At 43.5% G+C, this 17,070-nt stretch overlaps 1 protein-coding gene across 11 annotated transcripts in view; it reads left to right on the top strand.

Annotated features, from left to right (window-relative positions):
- Nucleotides 1-294: 294 nt before the first annotated feature.
- The window catches only part of LOC105683739 (ankyrin repeat domain-containing protein 50-like), a 62,592-nt gene continuing 45,816 nt past the window's right edge, over nt 295-17,070 (top strand). For 8 of the 11 annotated variants that reach the window (XM_048650288.1, XM_048650263.1, XM_048650273.1 and 5 more), the window contains exon 1: nt 295-954. The gene's annotated coding sequence lies outside the window, so the exon portion shown is untranslated. The remainder of the gene's footprint in view (nt 955-17,070) is intronic. The other 3 variants (XM_048650281.1, XM_048650284.1, XM_048650285.1) reach the window with 3 other exon arrangements.

Genomic DNA, 17,070 nt, shown 5'->3' on the forward strand with positions numbered 1-17,070 from the left:
CAACCTAACCGGATTCAATATATCCACTCGTTCCGTCGACGAATAGACGAACGAAGGGATAATTGAAAATTGAATAAAAAAAAATAAAATAAAAAACCAAAGAAAATAGAATAGGGGTTGAGAATCACTGCGGGCCAGCTGAGCCCCGGGCGTAGGCGGATGAGTGTCGTCGTCGACGGAGGAGAAGTAGTGGGGATAGCGTTCGAAGGGAATTCAGGGAAAGAGGGGCGGTACGGCGGGGTGGTGGGGGGGGAATAAGGGAGTAAACACGCCGGCGCCTCAGTTGCACCGCGTCCGTCGTCGGGTGAGTGTCGTCGCGAATAGTCTCTTCTCGTATGCTGTGATCGCGTATTACCGAGTTGAAAATAAATCGCCTAATTCGGTCGTCGGGTTAACGCGGAAGATACTTCGACTTCCGTTTGTTTTGCGTTCGTTTTTTCACCCCGAGTACGACCTTTTATGCTCCCTCACAATCAGCGGGGAAAAAGATAACTGAAAAGGGAGAAGGTATTTCGTTGATTTGAAAAATTTGAAATCGTTCCGATCAGTTTGGCTTTTTTCCTTTATCTATTTTCTTTTTGTCTTTTTTTTTTTTTCATGAAAATTTGTCGTCCCTTACGAAAGCTAGTCAACGATAGCCACCCACCGTTGTTTGTGAGGAAATCGGAAGAAGATACTCGACAGTGAATTGTTTGGTGATTTTAATTTTTTTTTTGTTGGTTCAGTTTATTTTCGCTTATCGATCGACCCGAACAATTCGTACTATTGTCGCTCTTACACGGGATGTAACGGATAATCAATTGTGTTGAGTTTAACGACAGATGATTATCACCGAATCTTGTTGGTTGGTTAAGTTCTGTTAAAGTGAATGGAGGAGTTTCATGACCTTCGCGTGGAACAAAGACTCCGGCGACGTTTTATCGATTGAGCCTGCTGCTCTATCTACGAAGTAACGTGAGTTTTAATTCCTCTTCGTTATTTAAACGTACCATGTTTAAACATCCGCATCTTATATCGCCTTCGTTTTCATTAAAAAACAACCCCCTTCTCGTCTTTTTCTCTTAACGCCATTGTAGATGCCAAAGTGACAGTTCTCTTATTCACAAACTCCCCCCCCCCCCCCCACGCAGTGGTGGGGGCGCTCGACGGCACGAGGCGTCATTTTCTCTCCCTTTTTTGCTCCCCCTTTTTTTTTTTTTTTTTTTGCTCTCCTCCAGCTTTTCCCGTTTTGTCATCGTTCATTCATAACAAGGTGTGCGATAATCGAATCCTCCGTAAGAACATACGATCCACATCCGTCGCACAAAAAATTACGTTGGATCTCGATGATTTTTGGTTCTCAGCTATTTTCTAATCGGAGAAAGTACCTCCGTTTCAGGAAATAACTGAAAACTCGCCGTTCCGAATTTCTCGCTGCACGCGCCTTGCCTGTTCGCGCGGTGGTGCGGCCGATGAAACGAAAAATGGGAGAAATAAAAAGCAACGGAACGCCGCAACACGGATAAAGGAGAGGAGAAGAAAGAACGTGGATAAATATTTGATCTAGTATTTCGTTGTGTGAGAACACGAATGGAAAGTGTGGTATAAATTTTATCGCTCGGTGCAGCACGAAACGTAGGTACCTCGATGCCACGATCGTGGGACGTTCGAGTGTTTCGTAGACCGCTCAACGATATCCACAGGTACCTCTTTTCGTCATTGAATATGGAGTATAACGAGCGCGAAATGTGCAGGTGAATCGTAGTAAAAAAAAAAAAAAAAAAAAATGGCGTTCGCGACGTCGGGGGTGCGATTTCGGGCGTACCGAAAACAGCGTTGGAAATCGTAATGAAAAACAGGCCTTTCTTTCGTTCCGTCATTTTCACGCGTTGCACCGCGTCTGTAATGTATTTTCCCACACGTAAAAATAACCGTGTCGGTGGACGCCCTGGGGGAGATTTCGATTCCGATTTCGATTCCAGTTTCAGGGAGAGAGAGAAGGGCGAACGCTCCAAGGGCGAGGGGATGGCGGGGCGAACGGAAAGGGGATGCGTTCCCTACCGCCCTGTACTATACCTGACTACCGCACACACACACGCACGCGTATACACGTATCAAAATTCACCGACACGTTAAAACACCGAACAAAGAGCCCTATATATATATTATCACCCTCGCATTCGGAAAGCAAAGCAAACCGCGTTTTATAACCGCCGTGTGCCACGCGTTGCGATCGAGATCGGCAGCCATCGTTATTATTTTTATCGTCATTATCATCGTTCTGTACTCGTATCAACTTATTTTCTTCGGTGTGGTCTTCCCTTTTTTCTCTCTCTCTCTCTCTCTCGTAGCGCGTTAGGAAATGTGTGTACAAAAGCGATATAGGTAATTGATACCTTCGAGGGGTGTGACGATGATATAGCGTTGATTAGTGCGCGTGTGTGCGTACGACATTAACCGTACACACAATGATATAATATCGTACCCTCTTATAGGTATATAGGTATACGGAAGGACGGGTTAGATACTCGGATTTTTTTTATTATCAATCATCGATCGAACTTCTCGTCTGCCGGTGTATATATTTTTGTCGGGTGTTTGTTTGTTTATTATTTATTGTTTATCGAAAAACAAATAATACCCGTATTTGTAAGGTTACATATATTGCGATAACACCGATTCGATGGACTCGAATGATTTTTTACGTATAGAACATACGAGGCAAACGGTAACGATAGGAAACGATCTTCGGATAGTCGCGGTCGTTGGTCGTGTTCGGTCGTTAGCATCGTGTAACGTGTATGCACTATGCTGTGTGAAACGTGCCATGGATTTATATATGTATATATGTACCTAACTATGTAGATATATAAATATATATATATATATGTATGTATACCGATTGTAACGGTAAAAATAATTCTACTACTACATATGTACGCAGGTTATTGCACAATGCGTACCTTGTACTTCGTATAGATTCGGCTGTGGAGAAATTTTGACTTTTGTCTTTTGACTTTTCCTCCATTTTTTTCTTCCCGTTTTCGAGCGGAAAATCATTTTCAATTAAACGTCTCATTACCCGCTTTTACGGAGACACGTATATAGCTGGCACGTTGCCTGAAACTCCTGATGGAGCTTTTCCTTTTTTATTCCTTTTTTTTTTTTCGAGAAAGAGAATATAAGGGCATAATACTTCCGCGACAAGAGCTCTGTGATTTCATCCCTTCACTTATTTCGTCTTCTTTTCCTTCTCCCTTTCTTTCATCTTATTTCCAGCAGAGTTATCCGATCTTGGACGAGTTCAAATCCTACAGGCGAAGAAAATTCGATGAAACGAAATGAATGGGGTCGGAGCTTTTCGCGAAAGTATTTCGAAGTGGAAGTTCAAAGTCATCCGATAATGTTTCCTTCAAAATGGAAGATTTTTCCGAATCTTCCTCCTCCCCCTCCCCCCTCGCCCTCCCAACTTTTCCTCTCTTCCGCTTTAATTTTACACTCCTCCATCCGTCCGGTCCGGCAGATGCGGTTCGGTCAATTTCGTTTGGTTTAAAAATTCTTTCGCGATGACCGATACGACGGACAAAAAAAATGGCGGATTTTCGGAACGGGTATTTACGGGGAATAGAAAAATGGAAAATATATCTATAACGAATTCGATGCGTTTTACATCGCGCCTACGTGGATGCGTAACGTGTGTGTACTTACATATTTCCTAGAGACGTAGATGAGAATCTACGAATGTCGATGGCACGATGACAAGCACTAGAATAGATATAAACTACGGATGTATAAATTGCCTTTTATAGTCGCGTGCGGTACACGTAATTCTCGCGGGTGCTGCAGGTCATTGATAAGCCAGGTGCAATCGAATGCTCCGCATGCATGTGCATAAATTAAGTGTGAATTATATTTCTATATACCCTCACACCACATATGTGCATCCGTGCAAATACATTATACAGCGCGTGACAAACGCATAGGGTGAACCTAAAAAAAACTGAAAAATACATATCCCATGTGACGTCAATTTCATAGCCAATTTTTTCATTTTCAATAACTCTCTTACAAACTCTCCACTTTTTATCAATTATCGAAAAATAAAAACCAACAAAAAAAAAAAAGAAAAACTTTCCCCCTCATTCACCCCGAGGACTTGTATAGTTCGGTGTATCGTATGTGGTACGGAATATGATTCTCTGACCCATACCCCGGGGTGTCCCCCTCCCCCTCCCCCCCTAAGACTCCGGGAGTTGTAAGACAGGTAGTGACGTCACCGTATAGCGTACAAGCTGCTGCAGCTGATGGGTCAACTCTCGGAGCTGAACGACGTTGCGGACTTTTGTACTCTTCCCCGTGTTTCTGCCAGCTGTAAATGAACTGTGTAGTATACGCAGAGCCTCGTCCTTCGGATTCTGCGGCTCGCGTCGAATACCCTGCGTTACACGTGCGTGTCTCTTGTAATATTTTTTATGCTTTTTTGTTTTTTTTTTTCAACATGTGTCTCACGTTTGTACCCCACGCCTCTCGTCTCTTGGCGTCACACGTTGACTCGCGCGCTCCAGGGCGCCCATATTTTACATCCATCTCTTTTCGATCTCCTCCGACGTACGCATTCGCGTCAGCGTAACGTTGCATGGCTTATAAAAGTCCTGAGACTATAATGCATGGACGTATATCTACCACAGGTACGCGGGACGCGTTGAGTCATAAGCTAGGAAATTCTCGGCCTCCTGCGCGATCAGGAGATCCGCTGGATATAAATAAAGATTAGTGAGTCAAAACGAGGCGGGATGGTCCGTCGTTTGTACGTACAACGCGTTGTTGTTTCACCGCAGCTCTCGCTCTTTTGGGTCCGAAAAGAGAGGAGGAGGAGGAGGTGCGCGGCTCGTCGCGTCTCTCGCAGACCCAAATTCGTGCAGCTGACCAACCCGACAGGGAATGCGATTTTTTGTCTTTTTTAATTTTTTTGCGCGTCGTGGCGCAACTTCGAATTCCTAGGATCGTTCGGAGGAAATTCTTGAAAACGACGAAAATCGAAGGCTTCGTCGACGTAAAATAAACTGTCGTAATCAGCTGTGTAACGTAATTCGTAATCACGTACAGTCGGGTGTACCGCCTCTGTAGCGGGAATACGTGGTCCAGTTCATTGAAGTTCGGAGCGGACGAGCTCTCTGCCCCATTGAAAATTGACTCTCTCCCTCTCTTTCTCCCGTGTCCGCGGTGTGTAGACCTGGACCGATTTATTTTTTTCTTATTTTTTTTTTTTTATTCTCACTCACAAAGATTCTTACCTGAGTCCAGACCGTGCAGAGTCGTCTACGTCCAAACTCACCGGGGAATCTCGATGCGGTCCCGTTCTTCTTCTTCTTATACATTTCTCTCGTCTTCGTTTTGGTAAAACTGAATTCGTTTTTTTCTTTTATTCATTTTTTTTGTACATACCGCAGCCACTTACGTGTCGAAGAACGAGATGGCGAGGATGATTTTTTAATTTTTGTTCGGATGAAAAAAAATAATCAAATTTGGGAACGTGCGGTATAGCGGTTGAGTGCAATATACGTACGTAGGTAAGGTATTAATAGACGGTGATGCGGAAACGAAGAGGAAGGTGGAAAATTGAAATTGAATTATCGATGGATGTGAACGGAAAGTGTGTCGCGCGGGTCGGTGGCAGGTGACAGTGACTAACCGCTCGGCTAGCATTTCGAACCCCTGTATAATATACAAGGTGGTTTCTGCTGCCGCTGCTGCTGCACGGCACCTTCGGGAATTCAACGATATTCGATTCGAATCGATGCCACTTATTCATACGCCATTCAACGATCGCGATCGCCATTTACTTTCGTATACATACCGTCGGTGTGGGTTACTACGCGTGTGTCGATTTAAATTTTATACGACGAAAAGATTTTCACGTGGGTACATCTCGCGGTCATATGTATATGTGTAATATGCAAAGTTGAAAATCGAATCGAAATCCTTATCGTAATAAGAAAGAAAAAAAAAAAGATTTCGAATAAGTCACAGTTCCATCTCTACGAGTATTAACGCGCATAGCCGAACGAAGGGCTTATATACACTTTCGTCGAGTCGATGCGTTGCGATTATCTTCCGAAGTTATCTCGACGAGAGATGAATAAATCTGTAAACGTACGGCTGGAATTGATTGTGGTGATTCGACGATCGCAACCGATTGCCACAAATATAAACTCGCGTAACAGAAGTATGCATTTATGTATCTAGGAAAATTTCGTCCGATATACGTACCAGATATTTCTATATGCGTTACATACGTAACCCCGCTATCTCTGTGCATGCGATTCTTCCGAGTACAACGAAACGACGTTGTGTGTAACGCGAATACACGTACATACATATGTATATGTACCCATATGCATCGCGTTTGGTTAGATTCAGGCGCGACTACGCTACATTAGTATTCCAGGGCACGGGACACATTCGTCAATCAGGTAATTGGCCTGCACTGACGTAATATTGGTTACGCTCCGTAGCAAACTCTGGAATTTAATTGAAACTGAACCGCTCATTGTATCGGACACGAACCAAGAGACACGAGAAATTTGTTTCGCGGTATAAATTTTATATATATAGAAAAAAAAAAAAAAATATAGAAGAAGAAAATTACACCGATCGTCGAAAACGATTAGGTTGCGGCGAGTGGGCGGGGCGCTTATTGTATCTGATCTATTCTCAAAATTTCCAACTGACAGTTCTACATCACATCGATTTTTCGATCCAATGCGATGCGATGCGAAATACGAAATAAATCGAAAAAAAGAATGAAAGAAATTTCGTTGACTCAACGCATAAATTCGTGGCGAGTATCTGCGATTTCCGATCGACGGTTTTTCGCTGTTATTTCTGATCCCCGCAGAAACCGACTTTATCGGCGGTACGGCTCTGTACAAACTGAATTATTTAACGCGTCGTGTAGGTATACGTTTCTGCGATTCGGAGTTGAACGCACCAATTCATATCTACGAATATACACAGCGTTATCCATCTAGCGATGAAATATTCGTCGTCTATTCATACCGCCGAGCTATATTTGCCGTGCGGATGTTTAAACTTCCCGCGTCGCTGATCATCCCCCCCCCCCCTAGTTTTTTTTTTATTTCCGTTCGGTCTGTATCGGTAGACGTTCGTTTGCGAATTCGACGCACAGAGAACGCAGAAATTTGCGAATTTGATTACTTCTCCCGGATAGCGACGCGTTCACGCGCGCGCCGGATCAGTGGAGCAAGTGGAAAGCCTGATTATTTCCCGCCCGCATTTGCCTGCATTGTTTCAGGCGTACACGCGTCGTTTTTCTTCCTTGCTGCAGTCGCACGACCGTAACTCGGGCGTAGGTTGCGATATTTTCTATTATTTATCGACACCTAACTCTGGTGCAAAACCTAATGCTGTTATTACATCAACTCGTTTCCCTTTTCTCAACGGTTGTAATACCTCCACTCGGCACGTTTTCTCAATTCCACTCCATACTTCGAACTGTACGTGTGTAACAGTTGTGTGGCGTATGAAATGCGCACTCACACAATCTTGTAGACTGGGTTACTAAAAAAATGCGAACTCTAGTTTCAAACCTATATACTTCTCCCGACGATATCCACGTGGAATTTAAATCCCCTCGAGTTGTATTACGTGGTACGTATAGTCATTTTTTACATCCACCGCGCTCTCGGAACTGTTGTCGACGCATATATTTGTCGGATTTATTATTCGTGCGATGCGATTTTTTTGGAGCAACGATTTTCTTCCAGACTTTTTTTTTCATTGTTTTTTCCCGAGAGAAAATTTTATCGACGAGAGTCGCCGCGGTAAATCAAATTACATCGTATCGATCCTTCGTACAATCGGGACGTATAATTTACCAATTATAGATCGATAGGAGAATGGGTGCAGCAGTGGGGCGCGAGCAGATGTAGCAACGGTAATTAATGGCGAATGTAATCGATCCCGTCCGAATTTTATTCGAAAAATAAACTAGTGAAACGGATCGGAGAAGAGGTGAAACTGAGGCGAGGGAAACCGGCAAACGAAATAATGAGAGGGAGAACAAGTTTACGTTGAAACGAAAGAGGACTGGCAAACTAATTAAACTACGATCTCGTTTTCGTTTGTGTCGCAGCGTGTACGCGAGAGACGTCTGAACTCTAAATGGTATAAACAGTCGTACGCCGGCAGCTGCCGGTGCCGCTGTAGACTGAAATGAAGATGACGACGGTGATAATCTCGGTGGAACATTTTTTTTTTCTCACACACACGCGTACTTCTCGCCTTTTACCTATCTCCGGGCCGCAATTTTACACCGCATCCTTCCGCCCGTCCCAGCTTTCTGCGGAGTCGCTGGCGGAGCCTTAGCTGTCGCAGGTTTTTCAGGTGATGATACTCCAGCTTTTTTAGCTTTTTATCTCACCAGTATCCTCGAGTAGTGTACCGGCTGCAGCTCAGCAGCTTCTCGGCGTCCGACACGCTCGTATGCCGATGCCGAGACTCGCGGCTCGTCGAGATCAGGGGTGGGCGAGGGGAAGAGGGATGCGCGGGGGAAGGGGCGAAAAAGGGAGGGACGAAAAAAAAAAAAAAAAAAAAAATGAATCGCGCTCTCGCAAGAACTGGGTTAAACAAATAGTGCTCTCCTGCCCTAAAACTTTATTACGCGGCGGTACCGATGCAGGTTACCCCCGTTACGACAGTGCTGGCAGAACCAGATAAACGCTTCCCAAAAATATTGAACCTGTACAGGTGTAACTAGTTTTTTTTTTTTTTTTTTGTTTTTTTGGCGTGCTAAAAACGATAATGTCCGCGTTATTCGTAGTGCGGACGATGTGGCGAGTCCCATTCGGACCGGAGTCGATGAATTCGTTTAATAGTTTCGATTCAAAGAACGACGAAGCTTTTCCATGCACCGGGTGTCCGAAACCGCGATAGGCCGTTTTCATCCGTATGATCAGAGCGACGTTACGAAATTACGTTTTTCCTTCCGTTTAATCCACCTTTCCCTCGCGCTTTTTCAGCCGGACTCTTTACATAATACGTGAAGCTTTTGCGTACATTCATTCAGACCAACACGGCAGTGAGGTTTGAAGGGGATCGCGTTTTGTACCGCTTAGAACTGACAAGCGCGACTGCAGTCCGTGTGGGCAACTCGACCAAGAATATTGTTACCCGCGTTATGTACGTACGTACGTACCCCGCAGACGAGACACGCCGCTACGTATACATATACATATATATGTAAGAGCGAACTGAGCAACTCGACAAAAGGAACAGCGGCACCGGCGGTTCCTGGAGATCTCAGCATCAGCTGGCTCCGGAGAAGAGCTTCGCGTTTCTTTTCCTCTCTTTTGTTTCCCTTTTTTTTTCATCTCTCTCCTTTTCTTCGTCTCTTCTCTTCGCACTCCTTCGGGCATTATGAGGGTAACGCATACGGTTCTCGTAAACTGGTGTCGAAGACTAACTTACACCCCGCCGCGATATGCACGACGTGTAGTAAATTCCTAAATATACCGCGTATAGGTGGGTTCGCCAACGTCTATATGGGTCATATATATCGCGTCGATCCGACCTGCAGCTTTTCTAATCATTGGTAATTTTTTTTTATTTTTTTTTTTTTTTCCATACAGATGTCGAACGAACGAAATCAGCGAGGGTCGGAATTCTGGAAAAATTCTTTCTATACTTGTCACCGTTGCGAAATATTTTATAATTTATACAGCGGCGCTATTGTAGTGTGAAGAACCGTGAAAGGACCGTCAGGAGTTTACTCGCGTGTTAATGATAATAATTATTTTAATAAAACAATAAAATACAACCTCGTGACCGAGAGACCCAGTTCTTCTTTACGATTCTCCGTTTCCATACATTCTTTATTTTAAATATTTATTTTATTGTTTTCGAACGAGAAAAAAAAAACATACAACGGAATCATGATCGTTATAGTCGCGTTGTTTCATCGTATATATTTTTTTTGTTCTCACTTCGTTTTTCTTCTTACCTACGTAAATTAATTAATTTCTCGCGCGACGCCATTCTTTTTCCCTCACATTTCTACGACGAAAACGCGTCAACTCACCTCACAGAATTCTCGACTCCGATTCTCATCGGAATGAAATCAGGCCCTACATTTCCCACGACACTGATGCTGCATAGTCGCCGATCATTCCTTCACTTTTCTCGACTTTTCGCTCTAATTTATCCTTTCAACTTTGACATTTTTCGCCGATATGTAGAGCGTTCCATTTTGCACCACCCCACTCCGTCGCGCCCTCGTTTCGTTGATTGAAAGAATAAAGAAAGTCAGCGGGCAAAAATTTCTTCTTCACCAATTAAACTCCGGACTAGCGACTGACTTCACGTTCGAATTAATTCTTCTCGATCTCCGTTCGGTGCAGCGTGAAAATTAGGCTGACCCCACGTCGCGGTTCGCTCATTCCGTCGTAACGTGACGTCGACGGGTTTGCCTCCGCATCGTATATATACGCGATACGTTACCCATTGTGTCGCAAGTACGACGGTCGTTTTATTGTCCTGTGATATACGACGCCCCACGGGTCTCATTTCGCCGTCTCTCCGTCCCCTTATTCTTGAAATTTTGAAACGCCCGCCGGCATCGCCCACGCACACACCGTACCGAGGGGATGCGCACGTGTCACGGCCCCGATATTAATAACATCCCCCTCCCTCCTTCTCTACCACCCCCCCCTCGCCTCTTCCCGCTTCCTCTACGCCACCCCGGACGCGGAAATAACCTGCAACGATATCTGGAAGATCGATTTTCGATTCAAATATGAACAGGTATATGCGTGTACCGGTGTAACCATATTCCCGTGTACGTGTCAGCTGGGCGGCGTTATTGTATTACCACAGGTTTCGCATATTTAGCTCCGTTGGGCTGACGAAAAATTGCGATCGAAAATTCACTGTACAACGTACGGATTTTAACGGGGTGATTTTGACCGTTTAACGTTTTTTACCTTTGTCTCCTTGTCGTTTGGTACGTTTCCATCATCGCGACGGTTTCACGAATGAAAATTGAAGAAAAAAACCAAAAATCACTCTCCCTCATTTTTTCATTAAATTTCACTCTTCATTTTTAATTTTTTCTCACACTGTTTTTTCCGACTGCATCGCGCTCGTTGCAGTTCGTGTTGTATAAACTTGCGCAGACGATCGGAACCCCGAAATGGTTTTTTATTCCTCACGAAGTTTTCCCTGTTTTTTTTTTTTTTACTTTCTTTCGTAAACGTACAAGACGTTGTAATTTTCATAGCAGATGGTGCGGGAGCCAGACTGCGCAGTGACATTATAATATTACGGTTGTTGCAACGTTCAACCCTACGAGCGTCGCGTAGTTTGATCCTCTGTATACGTATATACATATGTATGTACATATATTCCGAGTAAATATATAGAACTTATTTTATTACCAGGCGCCGTTCACACTCGAATGAGAACGTAGTCGCGATTAGAGGGCTTCCGTTCGGTCCGTTGGTTGCGTACGTACGTAAACGCCCTGACGCTTGATGATGTCTGTTGTCCGACGTGCACTCCGATGTCTCGGGAGGAATTATACTCGCCGACTACTCCACACGCCTTCGTCATTATTCTTTCGTTGCCGTTACCCTTGCTGGTTATACGTGCGGGAATATCGGGCCAATTTTGACGGAATATTTTTTCAATAACTCGATGGAAGTTTTTTCGACGTCGTCTTGAGGGGGCTCCAAAAACCATGCTCGGATTATTATTAATTATTAACGCCTGAAGTCGAAATACTCAAAAGCATTTGTTTTACGGTATAGGAATTGCGAATTTCATCCAAAATCCATCGAGATATTCTCGATTTTTCACTTTTTGAAATGGTATTGTAAAAATAGTATACCACGAAAAATAGTCAACATTTGAAAAAAAAAAAAATAATTTCAATTTTCGGCACCCGCTGAAATCGCAGAAAATTAAACGATCACGTTACGATGGCCTTCTTTTACTATTCATTCCATTTCAATCCTCCACCCCCCCCCCCCCCCCCCCCCCCCCCCCCCCCCCCTCAGTTTCCGTAACGTTAATTAGCCACCGGCACTGATTACATCCTAACAAGTTACTAATGAAATTGGTTTTTGTCCGTGTGTTCTTATTTCATTTCTGAATTCTACCTCGATTTTTATAATGGGTAACTTACAGCAGATTCCCAATATTGTATAATTACAATTTTTTCCGATGGCATCCCGAAGCGCATAGTTCGAACGAGTTTCTTTTTTCTATTTTATTTTATTCAATTTTTTTGGTTTCATAATTCTAAAAAGTAGGTTAGGTAGCTACTACGTAATTATATCAGAAAAAAGTATACACGTATATTATTAAAAAAAAAAACATCCATAGTGGAATGTAAAATAGTTACACGTGCTATCATATACATTATATAGGTCAGTCTGCATTGAAAATTTTTGTAGGAACAATCAGTACAGATATCCACGTACATGGCGATACTCGTAACGCAGACGAGTTTATTTCTACTTTGGGTTCGGTACGTCGGGATTCTCTTTACAGTATCGGAGCATGGGCGAATTTAAATTGTATCGGTTACCACCCGCAGCCGGTGGGGATGCCTATACTATACAACCGTCCTAATGAAACGGGGTCTGTTTCGCCGTTTTATATTCAAATTACACGTTTTACTACGAAGGACGTGTGGGTAGAGAGCTCCGCATATACGTGCGTGTGTACGTATGTGTATAATACAACCGAAACTCGCAGAGTAGATAGATATACATATACTGAGAGATGCAGACGGGGAGCGGCTGCACGGAGAGAGAAATTTTACGTATATAGCGAATCTGATTTCAATAAATGGAAAACGTGAAATCGCTGAAACGTGAAACAAAAAATGTCGCCGAAACTTGCGAGGCTGCCGCCACTGCACCCCTGATTCCCCGAGTTTCTCCCGTATGCGCTGCACGCCGAGGGTTCAAAAGTCGGAAATTCGATCAGAGAAACGTTTCGTGTATTCGTATGCTTCGCGGTCTACGTCGAGTCGAACTTTGACCCCTCGACGTACGATCGAAAAACTATTCAGCAATTTATTCGTTTTTGATTAACCTTATAATTTTTTCGGTCAGTTTCGATCGTTCCAAAAATCGGTTTTCGTTTCAGCGATTTTCTCGCGTAAGAAACTCGCTGTGGAGATAAGAAGAATTCGGGGAATGTTATTTGTTTTTTACCGTATCGCTTCTTTCCGGTATCTACATCCACATAGCCAGACATGTATGCGGCGAATATCCGGCGCCGAATATATCAGAAGCTCAATTTCTCGGGCGTGCAGTTCCCTCTCCTTTTATTTTTCAAAAAAAAAATTTCGCTTTCTTTTCTTTTTTTTTTTGTTTTTTTCGTAACTTCGTTTATACGCGCACCAGATATACGTGTACAGTATATTTTTTATATACCCCTCTTCTTCGGAAGTACGTACAAAGTTATTTTGCATGAACAAACTTATGAATGAATGAGTAATAACGCTGATGCCGTTGCAGCCGATGTCATGAATTAAACATGAATATCGTCGTGTAGTCGCGTTTGTTGTAGCTAAACTCGTCTTACTGAGAAAACAATAGAAAAAAAACTAAAAAAAAAAAAACTAACAGAACAGAAAGACTGCACGGAAAAAAGAGAAGTAACTGAGAACACACCGCGTTAATATTCTTCTTCGGTTTATGACTGAACTTCGCCCGCGTAATTCACTCCTATTTTTATCAGTGACGTTTATACCTGTATACCTGTCATATCCCAGATCGCAAATCGGCACAGAATGAAAGAAAAAAGAAATAAGAAAATTTAAACACGTGGCTATTAATTAAAAGTTCGCGACGCAATAAAGCTTTCGGTACAGATCTCGTTAATTACACCCAACATAAGTCGACGTCACCTCCCATTAGGTCGAAGGCTGATTCAGTGCATCGTCCGTGCCGCTTCTTCCTTCTCTCCGTATTCTTATTCTCATTTTCCTTTTTTTTTTTTTGTTTTTTTTTCGACTTTTATTTTGTTTTCGTCTTTCTCGACTCGGTCGGAAACAGGCCGCGTCAGTTCTCCGTTTTATATCTATTACGCAGCATCAGCTACGATAATTCTCCCCCTGCAGCCTCTACTTTTAATTACGTCGAGACGGCTAGGCGTACACGTGTACAATATACGTCGAGTCGCTCCCTCCATTTTTATCATCTTAGTTTTCGGTTGAATATTCTTTTCTTTCCCATATCGCAAATTGCATTCTCCGTGTATCGTACATAAATCTGTTTTCACTTCTTCTTTGATTCTCTTTTTTCTCTTTGCTGTTTTTCGTTTTTCGAATCCATTCATTTCGGAGGTACGTACGTCGGGCGCGTCTCTCTCCGCGTGTGACATGTTTAGACACAACGTGACACGAGAGGTAACGTACCACGTATACGCGTTCCGTCTATATTATAACGTGCGCGTAACCCAAGCTCAGAGAGACAATGCGAGGAACTAGCGGCCTATTACAACCGGGGGTATTGTACCGGATGTCTGACACTTTAGACGTATAAGGTATACGCAGACACGCGTTGTAGAAAATACGTGCTGCATTTCATTTATACATTTTATGTACAGGCTTTACACGTGTATATAGAAAATATATACATACATACATATAGGCGTGTGTGTACCGTAATACACGGTATACTCCTAAGCGATAAAATATTTACAAACTCTCCTTCGATAATGGACCGGTTGAATATTCTATTTTTCCTCCGTATTCTCCGCTCTTTTTTTTCTTCTCCCGTTTCCTCGATTGTAGGACAATTTTCAACGTCGCGCGCAAAAAAAAAAAAACACGCGAACACGAAAGAATTTTTCGGGACATTTCACGACCTTCTCCGCTCGCGGTTTATTTTTTTCTTTACGTCTTTGTCGTTTTTTTTTTACTCCGGTTCCTTCCGTCCACTTCCGGACACCCGAGCTCGACAATTTCGCGAAGTTGTCCTTCCTAACTTCGCGACGAGTCCCACCCCGTTCGCCACCCTGTAGACGTATACACGTATAATACTTAAATGTACACGAGGCATGGGGTACGTCGTATACAGTCACGAAGTCGTCGAGGGGAAACGCCATTGTTTCGTCCTCGCGAGTACGAATCGTTGGAATACGTACTCGAAAACGGTGCCGTAGCTGCAACAGCCTATGCGAGCGAAATATGTGGTTCATAGTTGCAACGTTCCGTTTTAACGATCGTCTGCTTTGCCGTAGAACGCAACTTTACGGCAAAAGCAGATTTATCCATAGGAAGAGAAAGACGGGTGTGTGCTTGGGATGTGTCCGAAAAAAATGGAAAATTGAGAGGAGAAAAAAATGAACGAAGGAATATCTTATCGACGGAGGTGGTTTTCTTGCTTCTCTACTCGAAACGTAATGGCGCTGAAATTATTATCGTCATTGTTACTTTCCTTTCGTTGTCTTGATGAATATTTGTTTTTTTTTTTGCTTCTTTTTCGCTTGTAAAAACAGATAACGAAAATATGCCCAACTTGTACTACCCCTGAAATGGAAAAGAACTGGCGTCGCGCTCCGTCGACGCGATTGTTGTTGGAACAAAACGAGATAAAAGGGTCAGGAGAACGAGGAGCTCGAACAGCGGCGCCGAGTTTTCGGTTTGTATAGATGGCTATATACTATATATACACATAAACCTGAACTTCTCCCTTACACAACTGCCTTTCTTCACCCCCTAACCGACGGCAACGCTTACACGTTATACGTATGTATACTTCTGCGTAGCGTACAACGCCATGTTTGCGACGAATCGATAATATTTCCGTTTTGCGAAAGCATTTCCCTTATTTGAAATCGTATTCGAAGAACGTCCGAGGCCTTTTTTCGACGTTTTTTTACCTCGTGCTCTCCGTAACCGCGTCAGATTCGAGCTTCGTCGACTCTTATTAGCGACGCGGCGACGGAGAGCGGCTACGGTCGTGGGCGTACGGATCGTCGGTCGTTCTGACGTCAACGGCGAAAATTCTCCGTTCTCCACCGCCAAAAGTTCTGCGCACCCTCCGCGTTATCTCGACCCCGGGGGTGGCTGAGGCCGGAGGGGGAGCTCGGCAAAAAGCCCGTTTCGCCGCGACACCCTTGGGCGGCTCGAAAGCGATGCCCCTCGCAACGTAAATTCGCAAAACTTTTTGTACGTACGCCGAGGCCGCGCGTTCGCCGGACAAAATTCCCCACATTTTTATACGTCGTATCTGCACTTTTCTAACGATTGCTCCGCTACAGAGAAAGAAAGTCTCGGTGCAGGAGGCGGTGGACCGGTGACCGTAAATTTTCATTCTCCTTTTTTATCCGCGGGAACAAAAAAAAGATACAGACACAGTTAGGTGACGCTACGTCGGGTCAATTAATTTGAGGTCCATGAATGAAATTCACGTGGTCGTCCGAGGGTAGAAATGAGAGAAAAAAAGAAACACATTCTTTGAAAGTGATGTAATATAAGAGCGAAAAAAATGTGTGGCACATTGGAGAAGTTTTATCACTTTTGTATGGAACGTTTTCAAGCAAACGACACGGAGTACAAGATCTCTTTTTTTCTCTCTCGCTCTTGCTCGGCGCTATCTTTACCCAAGAAGGGGAAAACTTCGTTTGTATTTTTTTATGAAAATTACCGCGACTTGATGTAAGAGAAAAAAAAAAAAAAAACTCATCCGCTTCGTCGCATTTTGCCACCGACGAAATGAAACGAAGTAAGTCGATCTACTCTACGTCGAATCTCGCGAAGTTCGCGTCATCATTTCGCTCGCAAAGTTAAGCTCAACTTCGATGAAACTTCTTATTTTTCTTCTAAAGTGTGAGAGAACGTATATCGTCATCAACTGACCAAATGTACAGAAAAGAAAAAACAATGAGCTGATACGAAACGAAAGAAATGTAGCCACAGAACAAATATTCAACATTTCTCTACAACATTTTTATATCTGACGTCACGACGACGAACCGATGCGTTGTATAGAAAGTTTCAACGAATACTTTCAACGATAACCACCACATACCTTAGCATCGGTTCGCGGTTCC

The sequence above is a fragment of the Athalia rosae genome, chromosome 1, assembly GCF_917208135.1.
Source record: "Athalia rosae chromosome 1, iyAthRosa1.1, whole genome shotgun sequence".
Classification (NCBI taxonomy): Eukaryota; Metazoa; Arthropoda; class Insecta; order Hymenoptera; family Athaliidae; genus Athalia; species Athalia rosae.